This window comes from Carassius gibelio, chromosome A19 (assembly GCF_023724105.1).
Source record: "Carassius gibelio isolate Cgi1373 ecotype wild population from Czech Republic chromosome A19, carGib1.2-hapl.c, whole genome shotgun sequence".
Lineage (NCBI taxonomy): Eukaryota > Metazoa > Chordata > Actinopteri > Cypriniformes > Cyprinidae > Carassius > Carassius gibelio.
This window is the reverse complement of record NC_068389.1, coordinates 24,730,990-24,752,780: the sequence shown is the minus strand read 5'-3', so window position 1 is coordinate 24,752,780 and position 21,791 is coordinate 24,730,990. Positions and strand designations below refer to the sequence as shown.

Genomic DNA, 21,791 nt, shown 5'->3' with positions numbered 1-21,791 from the left:
ATATATATATATATATATATATATATATATATATATATATATATATATATATATATATCCTGTTTTCAAATTTCAAGTCATTTCAGGTTTGATTTTGACATGCCATGAAGCGTATGGGTGAGTTAGTCTTTCCTTTAATAGCATGATTTATTCATTAAGATCGATTTGCATGCATAAATCAACCCATTCTCACTCCAAAGGCGTCAAAAACCGAAGCATGGTCAAGCGCCCCTAGCGTCACTTTTATGACGCCAAATGTGCCTCTCGGCGTCGAATATCGAAGCACTACGACCTTCATTGCTTTCAATGGGAAACTTTTGGCGTCAGAATTCGACACGAGGACATGAGATGTTTATCGCTATGAAATCACGTTCAAGAAGTCTCAGCACACATCGCGATACTTGCTATCAGTCCCACAGTTTGGGTGAGTAGTCGTAAATACGCTCTTTTAATGCCTTTTATAAAATGTATTCTGTCTTATTTATTAATCAAATTAGTGCCATATGTTTAATCGCTGTATTATATCGGTCATCCGCGGCTGTCTTTGAGTTTCATTGCGTTTAAATAAATGAACACAGCTGCTAATTAGTCTGATTAAACTCTGTCTGTCACCTGACGTGCCATAGACCTTCGAACAGTTTTATATTATTATTAATTTCAGGATTAATGATGTAAGTTGTATTTGTAGTAAAATCATGGTAATCACGACACTTACAATAGTAATAAATGAAATGTGAAGTTAAAACACAGTAAACTGGACATTAGTAACTGTAACTGTAGTTTTACTATGGTATATTAATAATCAATACAACAATACAATAATCACCAAACCAGCTATGTTTGTATCACTGTAATGTTAGTGTTTTTATGTGCTTTTATATGACAGATATCACAGTAATCATATGTTCTGTAGCATGCTTTTAATACATTTTAATGTAAATCCAAAAAAAAAAAAAAAATCTAATTAAAAATAAATAATAAAACATGCATTTTTCCATCTTGCAGTTCTTTCATATCAGTTTATATATATATATATATATATATATATATATATATATATATATATATATATATATATATATATTATATTATATCTAAATATTTTGCTCACAGATCATTATTAACATTCTGTATATAATTCAATTTTATTTACTCTCCCCTTTTTATTATTTTTATTTTTATTTTTAGCTGAAAAGACGTAAAGGCAGTCAGCCCAGTGGTGTTTCTGGAGAGGGTTTCCTTCAGAAATGGAGAAGACAGAAAGCTGCGGAGGCAGATATATGCAGCAGTAAGTCTGTGATAGTTTGTCTCTTTTATCAAACATTCCTGCTGTTATAATTTGTACAGCATTTGTTGTTTCTTAAACTGTTGCACTATCCAAATACCCACACTTGCCATCTTTGCACTTGACCACTTGATTACTTATTTGAAGTCTTTCCTGTATTTGGCCTAGTGTTCGAGTGAGCATGATAACCACAAGTGTGTGTCGAACTTTTCATGACCTGATGACTGTGTTTCCCAATCCTGATCCTGGAGAACCCCAGCACTGCACGGTTTTGGTGTCTCTCTTATCTGCCTTGGAGTCTTCACTGATGAGCTGATGAGTTGAATCAGGTGTGTTTGATCAGGGAGACATCTCAAATGTGCAGTGTTGGGGTTCTCCAGGACCAGGATTGGGAGCCACTGCCTTATGGGACACTTATGTGTTTACAGAGATTTTTAATAACTAATTATCAATATTTCACATACTGTACATTGGACAGCTTCCCATGACCTCTTGTGAGATCTCGGCAAAAAGTCTGACGATTTATTCCAAAACATGATGCATGATGGGATACACTAAGCTTTGTATAGTGCTCCGGAGCAGTATTGGAGAGGTTTAGTGTGTGTTAAGGACGCTGTGCTTTGGCATTATTAAGACCGGGGACAGTCTCGTTCACACACTGTCACGTACACACACTCTCAAGTGGCCAAGACTGCAAGTGTGGGTATCTGGACAGGGTCAAAGTCTTAAAAATGATCCCTAAACACATCACAGTCTTAATAATCCAGTTTAACACTGTATGATATTGTACAAGCCCCAGGACGGTCTCATCTGACACTATCAAAGAATTCATATGACTATAGCTTGCTATTAATTACTTGCTTTCAATAATGGATGCATTTAACATTTAATTATACTGCATCTTTACAGAGGTGTAATGTACAAGTTGCACGTAATTAATAATATTTCCTTCTTTCTGTCTTACAGGATTTTTTGCAGATAATCCTAATGCTGTTCTTCTTTTTCAGGTCTAAAATATCAAGCTCAACAACTCACTCAAGAGCCAACCCTCACAAACCTTCCTAAAAACTAAGAGCTATTACTGAGTCTCAGCGAATCTTGCCATGATCAGCTCTTCCCAGGTACATTTGTTTAGAATATTTTTTTTAATCAACATTTACTCCTCAAATGCTCTGGTCTGAATCTTACTTTAAATTAACTTAATTATGTTTAATGAGCAATATTAATTGCACACAGAGTAAGTAGAGATTATCTTGTTTCACAGAAGAGAAGGAAGACCAAGGAAATGATTTGCTCAGGATGAGGAATGAAGATGGCCATCTTGTGCTCAAACAAACAGAAGTCCTCTGGTATGTGTGTGTTGAAGCAATGCTGTGTTATACAACATTTTATGATGATCTCTCACAGAACTGGTCATGTCAGCCTTAATTTCTTTTTTTACTATTACAATTGCAGCATGTTAGCAAAGTGTGACTGGACATTTTTAATATTATGTTTTTAAAAACACACCACCTGTTTTAAGAGTAGACAAGTATCATGAAATTGGTTTAGTTGATATAAACACCAATGTACATTATTTAATTGTTTTCTAAATGTTATGTTATAAATTGTGAATTGATAGTTGATTGGTTTGAAGCCAGGCCTTACACTGCACCGACTAAAACACATTTGTGAGAGAAGTCAGGAACTTTGGAGAAAGATTCTAGAGGAAAAAAACACATTTACTGCAACAATAGATGAATTCTAGAGTCTCTGAGAACTACACATGCTAATGCAGTCTCATGAGCAAGACCTTTGCCTCTGTAACTTTTTCTTAATTCTTTAATTTTTATTGCAGTATTTTAATTTGTACAGATGATCTCATCAGCCAAATGAGGGGTTTTGACCAAATGATGCTCTTGAAAGGAGTGAAAGAAGAGGATGTGCTAAATTCTCTTCAGAGAAAAAGCTTCTCAAAAGGTCTCAAAACAGCTTGAAGAATGGTAAGTGTACATTACTACAAGGGTCATAGTTGCTCACACTGCTAAAATCACACAGAACATAAGCTGAGCTCTCTGTCCATTAAACAACTTCTTCTGCATTGCTTGTTTCACTTTGACCAGGTCTGGGATCTTAGGACTGAGAGATCCTCTGGCTGAGAACAAGCACATCAGTGCTGGATATCAACCACAAACTGTTTCCAGGCACGAGAGAAGAAGAACACGATGGGGAGATGAAACCAGTTCAGATGTGATGATGGGAATCATTATTTTCTGGAACAGTATCTCATGTCTTATATGTATCACATGATCTGTATCACAGTTGACTGGATGGGACTCTGTGACTTTTAAGGACATTTCATCACTCATCTGTGTGAACTGATTAATATATGAGGTTAATGTATTTTTGATGATAATTATTTTCATTGAATCTTATTCGTCTTGATGCTACTTTATCAACTTTATAGTCTATGCTTCAATAAAATGAAAATGGTGAATATTGTGTTCTGAAGATTCTTGGTAAATACATAATTTTACTAGGTAGGCTCATATGTGTTTATTTTAGACTTGGAAAAACAACATTTTAATTATTGAGATTATTTTTTTTTTTAAGACATAAACATTTTTGATCGGATTAATAACATCTGGGACAGCAGTACACCAGAAAGTAATTATTTTATATTTTAGTAACAAATATGCAAATTTTTTTGTGAAATAAAGGAAGTTACGAGATTAACTATTCTGCATTACAAGATGGTGCCATGGGCTTTATTGTTACAAACACTTGAGGGATAACTGAGAATGTAGCAGGAATGATCAACGTGGATCTTGTACTGCATTAAAACCAAGAGCACGCACATTACTGATGTCCAGCACCTGAGGAATAAGATACGGTGAGGGTGAGGAAGACATTTTTACACTGATTTTTGCTAAATAGTTATATATATATATTAATAATTAATATTCTTAGCACTGCATGAATTTGTCCTTATGTAATAGTGAAGTATCACAATGTGTACACATTGTCCTTGATTACTGCTTTACAGGTGGGGAATAGATAAAGGCAAGTTGTTGCAGGTTCATCCATTATATTTCTTGCCATATACTTCAAAAATCAAATAAATAATCTATTATTTTCATTATTAAATCATTTCTTTCTAATTTTTCAATGTTTCATCAGATGGCCTCACAATGTCCTGTCAAAAGGTATAATAGTCATGATGAATAGAATAGAAAACAGAGGACTGTGAAAACTGTCAGATATAAATGTGACTCAGCTCAGTTTGTTGTCCATTATGAGGAGAATACATATATGTAGGTTTTACTGCCCTTCAACCCCCAGGGGCCCAGTAGCACCCCCCGGAAGAGCCCAAAACTGTACTTTTCAAATGGCTGTAAATCAGAGTCCAATTAACATATCAAAGAGAAAATGGGCAGGATTATTACTTATGCTATGCTGATAAAATAATGTTGAGCTCAGTTTTCAGAAATAAATGGAAAGCTGACATAAAGGCATTTTAAATATTGCTCACTGTAAAATACCACATTTCAGCCTGCCTCTCAAATATATCATAGAGGTTTGCACAATAAACATATTTAGATATCCAGTTTTCCTTAAAATAAATAATTTATTTCGTTTCGTTAATAAAAAGTTTTAAACTACATTACCCACAAGCCTCCGTCGTTCTATCTATGCAAAGGCAACACTAGGGGGCTGTTTTTTGTAGTTCATTGAAGTTATGCTTAGGGTTAGGATTAAGATCTCGCTAAAGATGTCATTTTTTATCAAGATAGCAACACTTCATTGTTGACTTAATATATTACTAATGTGATGATAGCAGCAAAACATACTTTTTAACATGATGCGCTGTCTAATATGGGTTAAAAGATAGTCCAACCACAGACTGTCCTGAAAATTCATAGCCAATGACATCAAAGCTGAGCAGCAGCGTCACACTTCCTTATCCATGTATGACCGACGTCTTTCGTTTTTCGGCTGAAGGGATAGATTCGGTTAACAATAGTTTAAGCTTGCTACTTATTAGATTCTGTTTTATTAACGTCTTCACGTTCCTCCGTTGTTCAGCTTGACAAACATTGGGCAATATTGATGTGCACATGCCCAGCAGTCGCAGTTGTATCCAACAGACAGATTCCTCTATAATAAATATAAGACACATTTTTAAGATTTGTATTTTTTTTTTTTGACCAAAGACAAATATATTTACTAATCAAATGACGTGCTTCTAAAATTTACATTGTATATTACATTGTGTTTTAAAATTAAAATTGTTCACATTTGTGTTTCTGTGATTTACCATTCTCTACCATTTGAACTCTAGGAATAAAAACTGAAATTATAAATGAATGAATGAACAAATAAATACATAAAGCATAATAAACATGCATATTTTTGTAAGGATCTTCCATTATTTATTTATATGTCAAACTCATTTAAAGACAACATGCCCAAATTACTACACTGCATCCTCTGTCACCAAGCTCGTTTTTGCCACCATAAAGAACAAAAAGGCAGTTATGTTGTAAACATTAACTATTTTCAGTATGCAAATGAAAATGCTTTTATTAAAAAACAAAACAGTAAATACAGTATGTCTTCCAGAGAACACTGGAAAAAGTGTTGTGACCAAAATGTTATACGACACAATGTAAATGTTTCAAACTCACAAAAAAACACCATGACGACATGCATGTCAAGTGTGCAATATATTTTTAATATGGAGCGCTATTTTTAACTATTGTTTTCATCACTGGTTCTGTAATGTATTCATTTTTAGCTTATAATTAAAACAAAGTTACATCTTCTGCAAAAATCAAACCACTGCAAAGTCTAATCACTGATCCAGGGACCATTTCTGTGTGTGCGGGGGATAAAGAGTTAACGAGGTGAGTCCTTGTGCATGATGGAGCTACAGCTTTATCCTCAAACAATCCTGTAAGACAGAAAGGAAGGAAATATTAAATGACATTCAACTTATACATTACACTGTGTTTTGTTTAGACCATAAAAGCAGCCTCTGTAAAGATGCAGTATAATTAAATGTTAAATGCATCCATTATTGAAAGCAAGTAATTAATAGCAAGCTATAGTCATATGAATTCTTTTGATAGTGTCAGATGACACCGTCCTGGGGCTTGTACAATATCATACAAGTGTTAAACTGGATTATTAAGACTGTGATGTGTTTAGGGATCATTTTTAAGTTTTTGACCCTGTCCAGATACCCACACTTGCAGTCTTGGCCACTTGAGAGTGTGTGTACGTGATAGTGTGTGAACGAGACTGTCCCCGGTCTTAATAATGCCAAAGCACAGCGTCCTTAACACACACTAAACCTCTCCAATACTGCTCCGGAGCACTATACAAAGCTTAGTGTATCCCATCATGCATCATGTTTTGGAATAAATCGTCAGACTTTTTGCCGAGATCTCACAAGAGGTCATGGGAAGCTGTCCAATGTACAGTATGTGAAATATTGATAATTAGTTATTAAAAATCTCTGTAAACACATAAGTGTCCCATAAGGCAGTGGCTCCCAATCCTGGTCCTGGAGAACCCCAACACTGCACATTTGAGATGTCTCCCTGATCAAACACACCTGATTCAACTCATCAGCTCATCAGTGAAGACTCCAAGGCAGATAAGAGAGACACCAAAACCGTGCAGTGCTGGGGTTCTCCAGGATCAGGATTGGGAAACACAGTCATCAGGTCATGAAAAGTTCGACACACACTTGTGGTTATCATGCTCACTCGAACACTAGGCCAAATACAGGAAAGACTTCAAATAAGTAATCAAGTGGTCAAGTGCAAAGATGGCAAGTGTGGGTATTTGGACAGTGCAACAGTTTAAGAAACAACAAATGCTGTACAAATTATAACAGCAGGAATGTTTGATAAAAGAGACAAACTATCACAGACTTACTGCTGCATATATCTGCCTCCGCAGCTTTCTGTCTTCTCCATTTCTGAAGGAAACCCTCTCCAGAAACACCACTGGGCTGACTGCCTTTACGTCTTTTCAGCTAAAAATAAAAATAAAAATAATAAAAAGGGGAGAGTAAATAAAATTGAATTATATACAGAATGTTAATAATGATATGTGAGCAAAATATTTAGATATAATAAATATATATAAATATATATATATATAAATATAAACTGATATGAATGAACTGCAAAATGGAAAAATACATGTTTTATTATTTATTTTTAATTTGATTTTTTTTTTTTTTTTGGATTTACATTAAAAGGTATTAAAAGCATGGTACAGAACATATGATTACTGTGATATCTGTCATATAAAAGCACATAAAAACACTAACATTACAGTGATACAAACATAGCTGGTTTGGTGATTATTGTATTGTTGTATTGATTATTAATATACCATAGTAAAACTACAGTTACAGTTACTAATGTCCAGTTTACTGTGTTTTAACTTCACATTTCATTTATTACTATTGTAAGTGTCGTGATTACCATGATTTTACTACAAATACAACTTACATCATTAATCCTGAAATTAATAATAATATAAAACTGTTCGAAGGTCTATGGCACGTCAGGTGACAGACAGAGTTTAATCACACTAATTAGCAGCTGTGTTCATTTATTTAAACGCAATGAAACTCAAAGACAGCCGCGGATGACCGATATAATACAGCGATTAAACATATGGCACTAATCTGATTAATAAATAAGACAGAATACATTTTATAAAAGGCATTAAAAGAGCGTATTTACGACTACTCACCCAAACTGTGGAACTGATAGCAAGTATCGCGATGTGTGCTGAGACTTCTTGAACGTGATTTCATAGCGATAAACATCTCATGTCCTCGTGTCGAATTCTGACGCCAAAAGTTTCCCATTGAAAGCAATGAAGGTCGTAGTGCTTCGATATTCGACGCCGAGAGGCACATTTGGCGTCATAAAAGTGACGCTAGGGGCGCTTGACCATGCTTCGGTTTTTGACGCCTTTGGAGTGAGAATGGGTTGCATAAATACAAAAAGTGGAATTTATTTATTTATATTAAGTATAGATATACACATACATATAACTGTTATATACACATGCACTCATGCAATAAATACAAGAGGTCAATGCAATATGAAGAGCAGCTAAGGGCACTAAAGAGGCAGCAATCTCTGAGCACTGACATTATGTCTAATGTAGCGTGCCAACCTTCTCTTTCCTTCCACTCCTATCAGTTAAAACACAATAAACTACAGTTATAGTTATTGTTTTTTAGCTTTTTAATCACATTGCAAATTATGACCAAATAAGATTGCCACTTGCCTTGTCTTAAAGCCTTAATTTTATCCGAAGTACTAAAATAATGAATAATTCCAAACAAATTCCATCATTTAGACAGGAATAAATAAGAATGTAAAACTCTCACTTTCTATTTCCGCATGTGCATTTTATAGATAGAAAGAAAGACAGAGACATTTACTCACAATGTTGAGGGTTGGAATAAGTCCCACTCTACATTACTTCCCACTGAATATTCTGTTTTTGATTATGCAACTGCAAAATTGCGAAGTTCACAACCATTTATTTCACTCTAGAACAACAGACAAGTGAAACAAAGGATTCTTTTACAAGAGAATACAATGCATTCTCTGACAGAAAAAAAAAAAAAACTTTTACTTTCTGTCAGACAACGATTCTAGTTGCTATTTTCTGCCATCTGAGCCTTAAAAAGTAAATGAATGCACACTGAATCAGAGGATCAGGGCCAAAGGGATGCCACGACAGAAGACTCTGTCAAGCCCTGTCTGTAAAGAGCAGCAAGTGTCTCAGTGGAAGGCTGAAACAACATTGCTTTATTTCCATCACACCAGATGTGAGCTATGACAGAGAGCATAAAGGTGAATTCAGGGGGGGCGAACATCATGATAATATAGCTCACTCTCTGCAGCTCATGCATTCATTAGAGAACAGTACTGTATAACCCTTTCATCATTTATAATGATCAGTATAACACAATTCAGAAATTTTTCATGGTTTAAATGTCTATGATAAACCAACTAATTGCAGATTCAGTCTACATTAGTTTCCATCACTCCTGTACAAAACATAGTCCATAATACAATTTCCTAATAATAATTAATAAAAAACACTTCCTAAAGCAATATTATGGATAGAGGACTCATATTTTAACCAGAACCAGTGGTTTGAAGTTTAAAAAGTCTTAATGATGATTTTGTTCCTTAAAAACACATAGCTTTTTGCTCCACAAGACATTAATTGATGGACTGGGGTCATGTGGATTTATCAGCTCTTTGAACTGTAAAGTATGGAGTAGATTTTCAGCAAATTTTCATTTTGGGTGAATCATTCCTTTAAGAGACTATAAATATAAATGTGCAAAAATCCTTAACATACTTCAGTCTGCCAGCAGAGGAATAAAGTCAGCCTCGTAAACAACTAAAATCAATGATGGGTCGCCTTAACAGCCCATAGCTGGAGCCACTGACATTACAGAGTGTCCTGTTGTTTTCTAGCTAATGCTGCATGAACATGATTGTGTGTTGTTTAAACCAAACTTTGTGTCAAATATGGACTAATCCCGATGTTGGGTTACATTTTTTAATTAAAATTCTAACCAAAAAGTTGGGTTGAGATGACCTAGCATTTTTTAGAGTGCAAAGTCTGACATTGCATTTTTGCACCATCCATAAATTCATCTGTCATCAAGGCTCATCATTACGAAACTATCAAATGGCACTGATTAAATGATAATTTTTGTCAATTTGCATTCACCCCTATAACTGTAAATCATTGTGTAATCAGAAATACAGCCTACTGCATCAATGTTTAAATTTAATCAGCATCTTGACTGGTTGTTTTGGATATTAACCAATTTGTGATTTATAATTATTGGTTGTTTGTTAATTTCCTGTATTCACTCTGTTGGAAAACTAACAAAAGATTTTTTATACATTAAGCTGATTGCATTTTATGTGAAGAAGCAATCTAGTAAGTTGGCTCTAACCTCAAGCTTGGCTATAATTATCAATCGACCCATCTGAATTTTTAGTGGGCATCTATGGCAAATGTTCCCCGCTAAGAAGAAAACTAAGTTTGGAAAGCAATACTGGCATCTGGGATGTCTGTGCACTTGTAGCGAGTAGATACCATTAAGCTTTGTGTCAATCAAAATGCCACAAAACCCACCCATCAATTATGTGAACTTGACTTGAGAATGCACTGTAAAGGAGTTTATGTTCAAACGTTACTGATAATAAATAACTGCACATTACCACTGAAAGGTTAGCCCTGATTTAAACCAGACCTCTAAACCCTTTTCACACCATCAATGATTTGCAACAACACAGTGACCTGAACTCAATGCAATCTGACAAGAAACATCATCTTAAGAGTAGTAATTACTAAGGCAAAAAAGTCATTGGAAGCACCTAAATATGTGTACTTCCCTACTATGCAGTAGATGAAAAACAGTATGTGAAAGAGTATTCATGAAATAGTATAGGTAAAAAATAACCAGATGACTGTTGAGACACTTTAAATGTGAACATGTGAATGGCAAAAGTAGTCAAATGACAACAACATGGCGAATGTAGTAGCTACATCAAAATTAGATTCATACTACAATAATACTATAGAACACACTTTTTGAACAGTAACTAAATAATTACTAATTCAGAAAAAGTTCCTACTCACCTGGATACAATGGCAGACAAGAAACACTTAGAAAACTAACAACACAGCAACTTTATGTTTTCGCTTCCAGTGTGAAAGTAACTTAATTTTAGAACCGGTTTAATTTTTGAGAGTTTAATTCAGTTTCAATTACATTTAAATCACTCAAACTTTAACAAAAACATACTATAGCACAAACAGTCCCTCACAAAGTCTGCGTTTGTAAATCTTTGCAACTATAATTATCCATAATCCCAGTCACGAAAATAGGTATGCCTAGCACTCATTGTTATTTTAAATAGAGGCGTTCTGTTTCCTTTAATTAAAATAATTTAGATAAATAATTTTAAAATTATTGCTCTGACATAAATGTTAATATATTTGTGGCAGATTAGTCAGATCCTCCCTGTAGTGACGTCATGTTATTGGTAGCCTATCTTCCCGCAGGGAGGTGTGTATAAATGGCTGTTTGGTGCGGGCCGGATGTGCGTCATCTGTTCTGTGCCTGCGCTCTTCCTGTTTACCGGCATTCAACAGAGGTCTGTGGTTAAAACACAGCCGTTTGGGCATTTTAACACCGCTTGTGTCATTTTGTGGGGCTTTGCGTACACTGGAGAGTCTATTGTAAACAACCGTTACGTGCGGTCTGGCTCGTTACACTGCCTAGTCCCAGGTACGTAAGATTTAGTATATTGCCAGAGGTTTTAGGTGATGTGGTGTGGGGGTCAGCTATGTTTATCTTTACCGCAGCATTCCCGTGTGTTTACCGTTTGAGTGGGGACATCCAATATATGCTGTTTGGCATCTACTTCATTTCTATCCCGTGGATACTGACGTCAGCTCTGCTTTCTGGTGTGGCAAACGGCTGCGTTATTTGGTATGTGTGTTTATATTTCCGATTGCTGTTCATAAACTATAACTAGTTTACTAATCGTCTTCTTATCTGTTAGGGGCTAAGACTGTGCGTGCTGCATTTCCCTACTACATATAGAAGCACGCTGCTGTTTTGTTCCTGCTGGATTTGCTTTCGTTTCTTTTCTGTATATTTTTGCTGTGTGTTTTCATCATTTTGTCCTGGGTGATTTAGCGCGGCCCGATTTTGGAGTTGTTGGTTAAAACCTGCTCCTACTGTGACTGTATTTTAAAGATCTTTTCCTCGTACGTTGGGAAATAACGAGTTCGAGGGCCGCGCTCATTCAGATATTTATTTCTTCATTTTCCCTTTGTGGTGTTTCTCATTTTGGACTGGTTCAGAATGCTGAGATTTTCTCTTGGACATTGTTGTCTTTAAATTTATTTTCCTTTTCCTTTTGTGTTATTATCTAGCTGTTAAGCTAGAATTTATTTCTTTTCTTTATGTTGGAAGGGTTTCTTTTGCTCCCCTGCATTTAATAAGTTTTTATTGATTAATTTCTATTGATTTGATTTATTTTGTTTTGTATTACAATTACAGGAGCTGTGTGTCCGACGGCAGTGAGGCTTTCCTTCACCGTGTGCGGTGTTATGCTGTGTGAGCACCACTGATAAAATCACGGGTATTGGAGTGAGTGTGTGTGTGTGTGTGCACTTAGTGTGATTCTCCTCTTTTGCTCCCTCTCTTAGCCCATTTGATGCCAATAGGCTACAGCTCCGAAGTAAATGTGAATCCTTATTGTGGATTGTGATTTCCAGCTTAGTAATTGGCTGGGTGACTATTCCTGCATTTTAAACTTTTGTACTAATAAACAAACACTCTTTTGCTACCCACGTCTCTTGCTCATTTTATTCAGTGGAATGAACCTGGGTTCCTTATAACATTTTAAGTGAACTGTGATTCCCTGGTATAGTCCCAGGGTGGCGTAGTCTATGGTATATCTCTTGAGTGTTGAATATTGCTGCAAAAAGACCACTTTGCCACATTTTGGCGTAGTCGGCAGGGTCCACTAAATTGAACAGAGACGTGGGTGAAGATTACTTTACCAGCTGGTATTACCATTATTTGCTTTTCTTTTTATTTCACAGGAACAAGACAGCAGCATAGACTCTTTGAAGGGTCTCTTTGGCTATCTCCCCTGATTGTGTTTCAGGTCCAAATTTTCGTTCTGCCCCGCCTTGCTTGGTGGTAAGTGTTTTACAAAGTTAGCTATGGCAGAAGAATTACATGAACTTCAGGATCTTGTGGCCCAATTAAGAGCTGATAATGAAAGACTTAGACAAGAACAGACTCAAATTGTTATTCCAGGTCCCAGTACAGCTCCTATTTCTACCACCTTACCCTCTGGTGCACAGCAATCTGCTGGTGCAAGTGCCCCATCTACTGAGCGATTTGTGTTTGTTCCCCGAGATAGGAAGTGCCCAAAATTTAGCGGGAGACCCGGTATTACCATAAATGAATGGGTAGAGGAGGCCCAAGCCTGTATGCGGGTTCGCCATTTGTCTAGAGCTGATCAAGCATTCTTTCTTTTTGATCATTTAGAGGGAGAAGCTCGGGATGAGATCAGGTATCGGTCTGAGACAGAGAGGGGGGATCCAGATAAGATAATTCGGGCCTTAAAGGAATTGTATGGGTGTTCTTTGTCATATGTAGCATTGCAACAGGCGTTTTTTTCCAGGAGGCAGCAGGAAGGAGAAACACTTTTAGAGTTCTCTATTGCATTGATGGGCCTCTTGGAGGGGGTAAAACAGCAGTCGCCGCATGCCATACCAAATGCAGAAGCTTTATTGCGTGACCAGTTCGTCGAGCACGTGCTCGATATTGGTCTTCGTCGGGAACTAAAACAATTAGTCCGCCGTGACCCTACCTCTTCCCTCTTAGATGTTCGTAGCGAGGCAATGCGCTGGGAGCGGGAGGGAATGCCTGGGGGTGCGAGAGGGCGAAGTCAGTCTGTACCAGTGGCCTATGGGGCCCAGTATGCCATACAGGGGGAGTCGCAGGTAGTTCGGTTGAGCTCCCCTCCCAAGTCGGAGCTAGCAGAGTTACGGGAAATGTTGAAGTCACAACAAGAACAGTTAAACCAACTTACCCAAGGGTTGGCTCGCTTGCAGGTCCCTAATTCATATAGCCGGTCCCCACGTCACAGTAATTTAGTATGTCGGAGGTGCCAACGGTCTGGCCATTTTGCCCGAGAGTGTGATGGAGAACGTGTTCTCCCTCGCGCTCCAGCAGTGGGTACATCTTCGACTGGGTCTAGGCAGTTTCGATCTTCACAGCCGTCGGAAAACTAATCCCCACCGGGCTGCGGAGTCACAGCGCGGATGGGGAGTCATTTGACTCAAATGTTGTAAACCGTCTAAATTCTGTCTCTCGTTTGGTGTCCTCCTGTCCTCATCTTAGTGTGCTCATCGGTGGTGTTCAAGTGCCATGTTTAGTGGATACCGGTTCCATGGTGTCCACTATCACCGAGAGTTGCTTTCACCAGTATTTTGAACCATGGGGGCAGGAGCGTCTTAGGTCGTGTCAATGGTTGCAACTTACCGCTGCGAATGGTCTTGCGATTCCTTATATCGGGTATATGGAGCTCGATGTCGAACTTTGTGGTAAAGTAGTACCGGAGTGTGGAGTGCTGGTTGTCCGAGATCCTCCTGGTGGCGCCGGTGGACATGTCCCGGGTGTTTTGGGGATGAATGTCCTTGGCCGGTGCTACCAGGAACTTTTTGGACAACATGGTACATCCCTTTTTGACTTACCGGTGGTGTCACAGGCCCCCAGCTCCGTCACAAAGGCATTACAACATTGTAGTAAGGTTAGTGTCCAGACCTCTGTTGATCGTGTTGGGGGGGTTAGGGTGCGGGGGCGGGGCGTGTGTCACATTCCAGGTGGTACCATGAAGCTGGTAGCGGCAACCTGCTCAGAACATTATGCTTCCGGTCCCGTGCTGTTTGAGCCTCCAGATTCAGGCTTACCTGCTGGTTTGTTGGCCTCCCCCGCACTGGTTCAAGTGACCCGGGGCACGGTGTATATCCCGGTTGTGAATGTGGGTACCACTGAGGTGATTCTTTACCCCAGGACGTCTTTAGGCACATTGAGTGGTGTCTTTGTCATTAGTTTGCCAGAAGGTATTACTGAAGTAAGGTCCTTAACTGCTACTGTAGGCTCCCATAGTTCCTTGGTCCCCTCTACTGTGGAGGACCAGATTGATGCCATAGATTTGTCAGTTTTGGCAGGGGAAGAGCAAAGCCGGGTCCGGGCTTTGCTTCACAAGTACAAATTTGTGTTTTCAGCCCATGAGGGTGATCTGGGGTGCACTAACCTCTTGTCCCATGATATTCCGCTTCTGGACGATACCCCTGTCAGGCAACGGTACAGGCGTATACCACCTTCGGAATATGAGGTAGTAAAGTCCCACATTAATCAACTTCTTGAGGCACAGGTTATCAGGGAAAGCTGCAGCCCCTATGCGTCTCCCATTGTTTTAGTTAAGAAAAAAGACGGTAGTCTACGAATGTGCGTAGACTATCGTCAACTTAATTCTAAAACTAGGAAGGATGCCTTCCCTTTGCCCCGTATTGAGGAGTCCCTTGATGCCCTGACTGGTGCCCGCTGGTTCTCCACTATGGATTTAGCCAGCGGGTACAATCAGGTACCTGTCACTGAAGTTGACCGGCCTAAGACTGCTTTCTGTACCCCATTTGGCCTATTCGAGTGGAATAGGATGCCATTTGGTCTCTGTAACGCTCCCAGTACCTTCCAACGTCTGATGGAGAGGTTGTTTGGTGACCAACAATGCCAATCTTTGCTCTTGTATCTTGATGACATTGTGGTGTTCTCTTCCTCGGTGGCTCAACATCTGGAGCGTCTGGAAGTGGTCTTGGGTCGGTTAGGGGCTGAAGGACTAAAAGCCAAGTTAGGAAAGTGTGCCTTCTTTCAACGTGAGGTAAAGTATTTAGGGCATGTGGTGTCGTCTCAAGGTGTGTCCACAGACCCAAGTAAAATTGAAGTGGTAGCTCAGTGGCGCACTCCTACAAGTCTGTCCGAGTTGCGTTCGTTCCTGGGTTTTGCCAGTTATTACCGCCGTTTTGTGGAGGGGTTTGCCAGGTTGGCGGCCCCTCTGCATAAATTGGTGGCCGAACTGGCAGGTGGCAAGACAAAGAAACGTAGAGAGGTGAGTTTTAACGGTGCCTGGGGTGAGATTTGTCAGGATAGTTTTGAAGCCTTAAAGAGGAAACTCACCTCTGCCCCTGTGCTTGCCTACGCAGATTTTACTTTGCCATTTATTCTGGAGGTTGACGCTAGTTTCAGTGGTCTTGGGGCAGTTCTTTCCCAAGAACAGGGAGGAACCGTGCGGCCAATTGCATATGCCAGCCGCAGTCTTAGGCCCACTGAGCGCAATATGAACAACTATAGCTCTATGAAATTAGAGTTTTTGGCGCTCAAGTGGGCCATGGCTGAAAAGTTCCGCGAATATTTGTTGGGGCACAAATGTGTTGTTTTCACCGACAACAATCCCCTTAGCCATCTATCATCGGCAAAGCTTGGGGCGACTGAACAGCGTTGGGCAGCACAACTTGCAGCTTTTGATTTTGAGGTGAGGTATCGATCAGGCAGATGTAATAGAAACGCAGATGCTCTGTCGAGGCAGCACCCACTCGACTCTAGCATGTTAGGGGACTTGCTTCCAGGCACTGCAGTTCCTCGTGCTGTACAGCAGGGGGCTGGTACGCAGGTAGCTGTTCAAGCCACTCAAGCGGTGATCACAGCCCTGCCCAGTTATACCACTGCAGAATTGAGCTCTTTGCAACAGGCAGACCCTGTGATTAATGAAATTTTGCCCTTTTGGAAACGAAAGGTGTTCCCTAGAGCGGAAGAACGCAAACGGTTGTCTAGGCTGGGATTGATCCTGCTTCGTCAGTGGGATCGGTTCATTGAGAGAGAGGGTGTATTGTATCGACGAGTGTTCCGCTCTGATGGGGGTGAGGAGTGTTTTCAATTGATTTTACCCACTACCTTAAAATCTGAGGTTTTGAGGCAGCTTCATCAGGAGCATGGGCACCAGGGGAATGAGCGTACCACTGAGTTGGTACAGCAGCGGTGCTATTGGCCTGGAATGTCCTCAGAAGTGGCACGATGGTGCCAGGAGTGTGAAAGGTGCCAAGTTGCTAAGCATGGGGGTCCCACTGCCCGTAGTTTTATGGGCCATTTGTTGGCATCAAGACCTAACGAGATCGTAGCCATTGACTTTACTGTGCTTGAACCCTCTCGTTCAGGAGTTGAAAATGTCATCGTGATGACTGATGTCTTCACGAAGTACACCATGGCTATCCCCACACGGGACCAACGGGCGGAGACTGTGGCCCAGGTTCTTGTGGCCGAGTGGTTTTACAAGTTTGGGGTCCCTGGTCGGATTCATTCCGATCAGGGCCGTAACTTTGAATCCTCTCTCATCCAGCAGCTCTGTCAGTTGTACAAGGTCGAGAAGTCTCGCACTACTCCTTACCATCCGGCTGGTAATGGCCAATGCGAGCGCTTCAATAGGACGTTGCACAATCTCCTCCGTACATTGCCTGTTTCTCGGAAGAGGGACTGGGTGTCTTGCCTTCCACAAGTACTTTTCTGTTATAACACCACCCCGCATCAGACCACTGGTGAGTCCCCATACTTCCTAATGTTTGGGCAAGAACCACGGCTCCCAGTTGACTTTTTGTTGGGCAGAGTCCAGGAGGTGGGGGTAGGTAATGTTCATGAGTGGGTTGTGGAACATCAAACTAGGCTCCATGTGGCCTTTGAAGGGGCACGTGATCGGCTAAGGGTGGCCGCGGAGAGACGTAAAACACATCATGATCAGAATGTGCGGTGTGTGTCACTTGAGGAGGGCCAGTTGGTTTACCTCCGTGAGTGTGGCATGAGAGGTCGCCATAAGATCCAAGACTTGTGGAGCCCAGTTGTGTATAAAGTAGTGAAGGCACCTGTTGAAGGGGGTTCAGTATATACAATTGCACCGGTTGATGAGTTGGGTAAGGTAAGGCATGTTCATCGCTCTTTGTTGAAGGCTAAGATTTTAGGGGACCGTCCAGTTTCGAGCCCTCAGGATAGGCCTTTGGTGGAGGGGGCGCTGCCTTTAGAGGATGAGCCAGGCGAGGGCGATTTGCTACTGTTCGTCCCTGAAACCCCCCAGGCTCAGAGTCCGGCTGTTAGTAATTTAGTCCCTGCAGCTGTCCAAGCTCCCTTGGATATCTTGGACCCTTGCCCCCCTGTGACGGTACCTGGGATACCAGTAGCCCAAGGACAACACCGTTCTGGAGAAATGGGTCTCGCTCCGGGATCTGTTACTGTGTCTGTAGGCCCACCAGGCACTGAGGTAATGGCTTTGCGGAGATCAACGAGACCCAGAGCAGGCCAGCACTCCAATGTCCATCACCTGCCACGGTCAGTGGAGGTGCCTGGTGAGGCTGTGCCCCTAGGTGGGTCTGTCTCTAGTGGGATCTCTGTCATTTACAGGCCTTGGAATTGATAAGTGGGGTTGCCGTATTCTATCGTCGGGGCGACGATACAAAAAGTAGGGGTAGATTGTGGCAGATTAGTCAGATCCTCCCTGTAGTGACGTCATGTTATTGGTAGCCTATCTTCCCGCAGGGAGGTGTGTATAAATGGCTGTTTGGTGCGGGCCGGATGTGCGTCATCTGTTCTGTGCCTGCGCTCTTCCTGTTTACCGGCATTCAACAGAGGTCTGTGGTTAAAACACAGCCGTTTGGGCATTTTAACACCGCTTGTGTCATTTTGTGGGGCTTTGCGTACACTGGAGAGTCTATTGTAAACAACCGTTACGTGCGGTCTGGCTCGTTACACTGCCTAGTCCCAGGTACGTAAGATTTAGTATATTGCCAGAGGTTTTAGGTGATGTGGTGTGGGGGTCAGCTATGTTTATCTTTACCGCAGCATTCCCGTGTGTTTACCGTTTGAGTGGGGACATCCAATATATGCTGTTTGGCATCTACTTCATTTCTATCCCGTGGATACTGACGTCAGCTCTGCTTTCTGGTGTGGCAAACGGCTGCGTTATTTGGTATGTGTGTTTATATTTCCGATTGCTGTTCATAAACTATAACTAGTTTACTAATCGTCTTCTTATCTGTTAGGGGCTAAGACTGTGCGTGCTGCATTTCCCTACTACATATAGAAGCACGCTGCTGTTTTGTTCCTGCTGGATTTGCTTTCGTTTCTTTTCTGTATATTTTTGCTGTGTGTTTTCATCATTTTGTCCTGGGTGATTTAGCGCGGCCCGATTTTGGAGTTGTTGGTTAAAACCTGCTCCTACTGTGACTGTATTTTAAAGATCTTTTCCTCGTACGTTGGGAAATAACGAGTTCGAGGGCCGCGCTCATTCAGATATTTATTTCTTCATTTTCCCTTTGTGGTGTTTCTCATTTTGGACTGGTTCAGAATGCTGAGATTTTCTCTTGGACATTGTTGTCTTTAAATTTATTTTCCTTTTCCTTTTGTGTTATTATCTAGCTGTTAAGCTAGAATTTATTTCTTTTCTTTATGTTGGAAGGGTTTCTTTTGCTCCCCTGCATTTAATAAGTTTTTATTGATTAATTTCTATTGATTTGATTTATTTTGTTTTGTATTACAATTACAGGAGCTGTGTGTCCGACGGCAGTGAGGCTTTCCTTCACCGTGTGCGGTGTTATGCTGTGTGAGCACCACTGATAAAATCACGGGTATTGGAGTGAGTGTGTGTGTGTGTGTGCACTTAGTGTGATTCTCCTCTTTTGCTCCCTCTCTTAGCCCATTTGATGCCAATAGGCTACAGCTCCGAAGTAAATGTGAATCCTTATTGTGGATTGTGATTTCCAGCTTAGTAATTGGCTGGGTGACTATTCCTGCATTTTAAACTTTTGTACTAATAAACAAACACTCTTTTGCTACCCACGTCTCTTGCTCATTTTATTCAGTGGAATGAACCTGGGTTCCTTATAACATTTTAAGTGAACTGTGATTCCCTGGTATAGTCCCAGGGTGGCGTAGTCTATGGTATATCTCTTGAGTGTTGAATATTGCTGCAAAAAGACCACTTTGCCACATATTCAACATAACTTAAAATATTTTTTTTCTCCTATGTTTATTTTACTAGCGATTTTCTGTTAGAAATCAGTAAACGCGCCCGTTCGCGAGGCGTTTACCGCGGATTTTCATTCGCTCCCACATAAATCAACTTAATCGCTGCTTTAAGGTTATGAATAAAGTAAATTGGCTAACAAAATACAACCAAACAGTCAAATATATAGCCTAACAACAACAGTCGCATTTTTTCATCATATAAATCGAACCCGTATCGCAGCGCATAAGTAGCCTACATTCTAACGATTTACTAAGCTTAGGTTCTTGAGATTTTTAATATTTGTCATTAGTTAAACTGGTTTGTGTGCTAATCAACGAACCTGAAGAGCTCTGACACAGTTTAAACGCTTTACGTTTCCACGCAATATTTCAACGAGCAGCTAACGGAGTTAATCACGCGCGCGTGAAACCGATTTCGCCAGACACGAATCATATTAGATAAACTTTGGTCATTTAACTATCATTCAAAATAAATGATCTTGCATTATGCTCGATATGTAGCAGTGTATCTGCACTCAAGTAACGTGAGCTAAAGTTTAGATTCCTGAACATGCAGAACTCGACAACACTATAGTCTCTAAATATAATATAATACCAGGCTATACTACAGAGGAGAGCAATCATTTGGGGGGTGAAATTATGCAACATCGCCTGATGTTTCGCATCTATATTCCCGTGGCATGTTACAGAAGTAGCTACTCTGTTATAGAACACGAGCACAAAAAAAACAAAAAACAAAAACAAACCAATACACACTTAGAGATGTATATGACAACACTAAACTCTAACGATGCATGTGCAAACGACCTGTATTGATGCACACTGCATCTAACAGCAGAAGGGTGGTTTCCACAGTCGCCAGGACAAAGTCATTATTTAAAAAAAAAAAAAAAAAAAAGCATGCATCAGCACACTTATTTACCTCACAAAATGATCACAATCCACCGGCGAGTGTCTCCCCAAAAAAGAAAGAAAGAAAAGAAAGAAAGAAAAAAAAATACAGCTCCTGAATCCCTTCTCCGGACCCAAGTCCCCCCGTCCACTTTTATCCAAGCGTGGCAAACGCTGAGCAGTGCAGTCAGTCTGACAGCAGCGGAGCCCTCCGTGAAGCCTCCGGTTGCACGAGCGAGCGAGTGGGCGAGACCTCTAGCGGTTCAGTTTCTACACCATCGGTAATTATGTGAGAATTCTGGTGCATCTATTGCGATGCTCATTCATGCTCGTTCATAGACAGACATCAGGAGAATCGTGTGAGATGTAAGGTTCATGTTCTTGCCGCCATGTCCATCCCTGCTGTTACTAGGCTGACATGATGACAAAGATTTTTGGGGCTCTGGTAATGTCAACTGAATAGTCTCTCTCTCTCTCTCTCTACACACACACACACACACACACACACATTTAATTATTTAAATAATTTTTTTAAAGGCTACTCCACAACATTATACACTTTCTAACCACCAACAAAAAATATATTTAATCATATTATCAACAAAACTGAAGTTGTCTGAATATAATTATAAAGAATACTTGTTAAAAATCTACAGCTATATATTTCATATGTCCACATTACATTATTATACACAACAAAAAATAAAACAATTAAAGTTATTGTCATTTAAGTTAGATATTTGCAGCTTTACTAATATATTAAAGAGCCAGTAAGATGAAAATTCTAAGCTTCCTATCACTGTTTATAAGTCCTGTACATTAGGTTTAAATCCATCCAAGGTTAAAAAACATTGTAATTTTGTCAAAATATCATTTTAAAATTACCTCAATTCTCAGAGATCCCCA

General features: G+C 39.9%; 1 protein-coding gene and 1 long non-coding RNA gene across 2 annotated transcripts in view; one reads left to right on the top strand and one right to left on the bottom strand.

Moving 5' to 3' along the window:
* LOC127935460 (junction plakoglobin-like) overlaps positions 1-21,311 on the bottom strand; it is a 73,703-nt gene extending 52,392 nt beyond the window's left edge. Inside the window, exon 1 of the mRNA XM_052533344.1 lies at positions 20,917-21,311. The gene's annotated coding sequence lies outside the window, so the exon portion shown is untranslated. The remainder of the gene's footprint in view (positions 1-20,916) is intronic.
* On the top strand, positions 1,473-3,753 carry LOC127934850 (uncharacterized). The gene is made up of 5 exons (XR_008147917.1): positions 1,473-1,614; positions 2,293-2,406; positions 2,550-2,634; positions 3,140-3,267; positions 3,388-3,753. It is a non-coding gene; the product is annotated as an uncharacterized LOC127934850 (long non-coding RNA).
* Positions 21,312-21,791: the final 480 nt, after the last annotated feature.